The sequence below is a fragment of the Dipodomys spectabilis genome, unplaced genomic scaffold, assembly GCF_019054845.1.
Source record: "Dipodomys spectabilis isolate Male_0828 unplaced genomic scaffold, ASM1905484v1 ptg000276l, whole genome shotgun sequence".
NCBI lineage: Eukaryota > Metazoa > Chordata > Mammalia > Rodentia > Heteromyidae > Dipodomys > Dipodomys spectabilis.
The window spans coordinates 2,567,741-2,573,157 of record NW_024870953.1 but is presented as its reverse complement, the minus strand read 5'-3'; the positions used below and the strand labels follow the sequence as shown (position 1 = coordinate 2,573,157).

General features: G+C 33.4%; 1 pseudogene; it reads right to left on the bottom strand.

Annotated features, from left to right (window-relative positions):
* Positions 1 to 725: 725 nt before the first annotated feature.
* On the bottom strand, positions 726 to 822 carry LOC122126388 (annotated as a pseudogene).
* Positions 823 to 5,417: the final 4,595 nt, after the last annotated feature.

The following is a 5,417-nucleotide window of genomic DNA, read 5'->3' as shown; positions in this document are numbered from 1 at the left end:
TGGTTTATTGGAGATAAGAATCTCACGGACTTTCCTGCTCGGGCTGGCTTTGAATCGAGATCCTCAGATCTCAGCCTCTTGTGTAGCTAGGATTATAGGCGTGGGCTACTGGCGCCTGGCAACAACAATCTCTTACTGTAAAAATTCATGGATTCTGTGGAATACTTCCAAGTGAATTGCCTGCATTTGATGTCAAAATATATTCAAGAGTTTTTATATACATCTATAATGATTTCTGCAGAGTTGGTTATTTTTTAATCAGAAATAATTTTAACTTATCTTTTGAAATGAGTAGTAGAGAAACTAAAGTATTTCTGGTCATTGTCTGAAAATAGTATATTTTAAAATATTCTATAATCTATGTTTGTATAATGTCCATAATCTTTTTTTATTCTCTCCTAGTTATACTCTAAATTATACATTGTTTTATAATATATAGGTTCATTTGTATGTCCTTTCAGATTGCATTCCAGATAGAAACAGTTTAAGATTCTTTTTTTTTCCTAGGTCCTTATACTATTTTATTTCTTTGGAGAAAGTGACAAAGTTGTCTATTTTCAACAGTTTTGTAAAGGTTATGCTATGTAAAGGCCTTTCTAAGGTGAAGATTTTATACACTGAGGTCAAACTAACTTTTAATTATATGAATTACATGTATTATTACATTTGCAATTTTGTAATCAGCTTTTTAATAACTGTTTTTCATTTCTTGAATCTGAAGAATGAAAAATATGCAATACTTCACAAATTTCCATATCATCCTTGTGCAAGTGCCATGTTAATCTCTGTATTTTAATTTGGGTATACGTGTTGCTGAAGCATGTAGTGTCCTCTAAATTTAAGTAGTTAATGATGCAATCTTTAAACAGGCTTATATCCTTGGGTGCCTATTTGTAACAAGGAAACCTTATTGTTCCTAACAATGCGATTGATCTTATTTCCCTAAAATTCTGTGAATACTGGAAAAAATGATATTGTTCAGTCGATTGCTCATATTTGAAATATTTTGTGTCAATAATTATTTTAAGTCTTTTTCATTTGGGATTTGATTGTAATTTCAAGAATTTATAGCTAGGTCCAAAGGTGATGGCTTTTTCAAGTACTTATTTATCTAACTGAGTTACCTTTGTGGAGCTAATGGATTGAAAGTAAGCCTTGCTTAAGAGCTACTTCTAAACCTCTACAGCTGAAATTTTCCCAAATGAGGTCTTACAGGCACAAATATCTCCCTGACGCTTTACCCTTCTTCCATGTAGGAGCAGACCAACCAGAATATCTTACCCTTACACCCTAGATTGTCTTACTTGAACAAAACAAATCTTAGTTACAAGAGATCATAGAGAGATGAACATTTCAGACAGAACTGTTCAGACTAGAACGTATTTATCAAAATATAATTGTTTATTTTACCTACCATTTCAAAAGTAGCTAAAGACAAGGGGGAGAATAAATTGTTCATATGCATTTATTACCTAATGTCCTGGCCTGTCTACCATCCAACCATGCAGCAATTACACTACTGCCTTTCTATCATCAAATATTTTCATAGTTGCAGTGGAAGTCCCTATGTTTCTCCTCATTATTAGGCCTTAAATTGTTAATGTTTTAATCACCATGTTTCCTCTTGCTTCCAGGCTATAAATTTACAAATGGTAAAGCTTTAGGTCTAACTCTATCAAACACTAAGTTAGAGAAAATAGAATAATATTTTGAAACATAGTTGCCTTTGAAACCCTAACCACAACAGAACAATGCAAAACATGTGCCTTTTTATTATATTATACATAGTTATCTATTTTATATTTATATGTGCTGATTTCATATTTCACACAGTGAAACTTACTAGAATTAGTTGATAATTTGGCAAATTGATATTTATTTATTACAATAAATACAATTGGAATATGAATAATTAGGTTTAGAAAATATTTTAGAATATAAAAGTTATCAGTACCATGTCTTCGGTATAAACTTGTGATACTTTGTAAGTGTTCTTGATCTTCTGAATTCACATGGTAAAAAACAATGTTTTCCTCTAATCTATAAGGGATTTTACTCTGCTTCTCATGCATCATGGAAACAGAAAGTAATTCAAGACCCATCTCAATTTCTCATTTCCTATATTTCAGGGCCCCAATTTCTTGAGATGCAGAAATTAGCAGTAAGCAATTGTGAAATTCAAGGCAACTTAAAAGGAAGGATGAGATCACAAAATCTGAGAGAATGTACTGTAATTCAAATTTTCAATTTACAGATGACCAGCCATTATGAGTGAACAAGATCTCAAAGTGTCATAAGATTATTTTTAGTACCTCTCCTCTAATGATTAATGAAAGATTTCAGTCCAGCATAAATTGGTTAAAAAATAGTTCCTGGAAGAATAGATCCATAATTGGTCTACCAAGTCATGGAAAACTTGACTTAGAGGTCAAATGTAATTCAGAAAAACATTAATTGAAAAGCTCCTTAGTGCTTCAAAACACAGGTACTTCAGTACAACTTGGTTCTGTGCTATAAAAATGTTGTCACACTCAAACCAATGTTAACATGCATTTAATCTCCTGAAAATGTATTCCTTTTCAAATAAACTTTTTAAAATCACATTCTCCAAAATAACATTTGACAATTAGGTGATATTTAGTGACATTACAAGTTTTTCAAGTGTAGAGAGGAAGTTAAATAGAGTTGATTTATTTACCCAGCACTAATGCCAAATAGGTTCCACCATTTATTAAACTGTAGAAATAGTACAACCCACCACTTTTGTTGTTCAGTAGGTACCTTCCAGAATTGTGTTAAATAGATCAGCCTCCCATATTTCAAACCCAAAAGTTAGCTAATAAAGTAAATTTCATCGCTTAATAAGGTACATTTTAAAAAGTCACAAATAATTGCCTTATCATATGTTGTTTTATGTTTTCCCTATCTGTCTAACATAGTAAGAAATATGACTTTATGTCTTGAATTTGGATACTCTTCAGAGATATGACATAAAATCTGTCTTCTATTTCTATCATATTTCTCTATAGTAGTAAATTTTAGTTTACTTCTTTTTCCAAAACTCGTACATAGAATAAAGTATTATCCCATGTTAAGTTAAATAATCACACACTATTTTACAAAGCCATTTATAAAAATTTGTAGTTAGGAATACATTCTAAGCCATTTTTAAACTTTCTTGTTGACTAAAGATGAATCTTCCAAATGGATGAGAATAACATCATGTCTAGGTTTTTCACGTCTCCAGACTTGCAAATTGTTATTGCAAATGAATGAATTATGGAAATAAAAGCTGACATCAGTTCAAGTATATGCAGGATTGACATTCCATGGAATGTATATAAACCTGTCAAAATATCAACAGACAGTTTAACAGAATGACTATTAGGAATTTGAAACCAGAGAGGAATAATAGGAAAGACATAGAATTAATGAAAAATGGAACAAGGGAGATGTACAAGTACTTACGTTGAAAACAAAAATTGCAACTTTGGTGGGGGGGGAGGAAGATTGTGTGGGGGTCGAGGGGAGGATGGGAAGGGGAAACAAATGCGGAGGCTACAATACTTGATAAGAAATGTACTCCTTATCTTGCCCATGTAATTGTAACCCCTCTGTACAGTATTTTCACAATAAAGAAAGAAAAATAGAACAAGGGGCAAATACAGCTATAATACTCAATGTACACATGCGATAAAGGAAGTGTTAAATCAGAACTAAATCTTGGAGAAGGGGTAGGAATGATAGAAGGAGTGACTCTGATCCAGGAGCATGGGACAATTGGATATATTTAATTGTAACACACTTGCACAACCTTTTGAAATTCAGTGAAAAAACACAAAAAGCAAAAACACATAAAAATCACAACCAAACATCAATCTCTAGAGAGTATGAATATGATCCCTCAAAATTTTAAATAGTTAATGAAGGGCAGTTTTGGGAAAAGAAACAAAGCTTTTAAAAGAGGGCAGTTTGGGGTAGGGGAGAATTTTCAACAGATTTAAGTAGATTGTCTAAGATTATAAATCACCTACATCTGCTGCAAACCTTATCTTTCTTCTTCGAGTTCTCTTTGTCTGAACTGGATAGTCCTGTCCTCAGCCACACTTGATAGCTTAAAGATACTATGGAAGAAACAAGATCAAGAACATATTACCATAGATTGTTACTGGAAGTAAGTGAAAGTAATTGTTAATGGATGTGGAAACTGATCCCAGGAGAGGAATTGAACATAGAGGAATTTAAAAGTTCAAGTTAACCTTTTCTTTTTTTTTTTTAGAGTACAAGAAAAGAATTTGAGGCTTGAAGGAATCTGGCTGTTTTGAGTGTCTTCTTTACTCACATAAACTTGTCTGCAATCTTCTAGTTGAGAGTATTACAAAAGTAAACAATGTGCCATTTGAAGGCCAGCATAGAAGAAGAAGAAATAATCTTGTTTTAAAAGTATTGTACTGCAAAGAAACAAAGATATGGAGGCTTTAACGTGTCTTATGAGTGGATCTTTCACTCCTGAGCTAATTCTCTTGTTGTAGGATTCAGTTATCAATTCCTTTAGTCTGGTCCTGAGTTCTCCATAGCAATAAGGATTCCAAAAAAGCAGATTGCAGTGAGTATGATCAGCAAAAGCAGCCTCTTCTCAGACCAGTACTCCTTTAAGTAGGGTCCCAAAGAAATACATGGGGTTTCTTTTATTTGCTTGTTTGTTTAGTTTGCGCTGTTTCTGGGGCTTGAACTCAGAGGCTGGACCCTGTAACTGATCAATTGTCTTTTCTGTCCACCTACCTCCAAAGCTAGTACTCTACTAATTGAGCCAAAACTTTACTTCTGGATTTTTTGGTGTTTAATTACAAATAAGAGTTTGACAGACTCTCGTGCCTGGGTTGGCTGTGAACTAAGATATTAAGAAACCCAAGTGACATCAACTGTATGGACTTCTGTCTTAAACCAAGAAATATAAGATGAAATTTATTATAAAGCTAATATTTGACAATTTTTAAAAGAAGAGAATATGTCCAGCAAAGAAGCCATAACTTTAAAAACTCAGCAAAAGTAGGTGCACTGAATCATTTTGGAATTTTTTTCTCTGCTTACAAAATTACTGTTGATGTCATCATTCCTTTTGGGGAAACTTAAAGTCATATTTGCACTTTTTTGTTAGTTGTGGGGCTTGAACTCTGATCCTGGGTGCTGTCCCTCAGCTCTTCAGGTCAAGTTGAGCACTCTACCACTTTAGATACAGCAGTACTTCCAGATTTCTGGTGGTTAATTGAATATCAGTGTCTCATGGACTTTCCTGAACAGGCTGGCTTTGAACCACAATCCTCTGGTCTCAGCCTATTGAGTAGCTAGGATTACAGGCATGAGCCACCAGCACCCCTCTCATATTTGCATTTAGTGCAGTTAATGACACTAAGTAG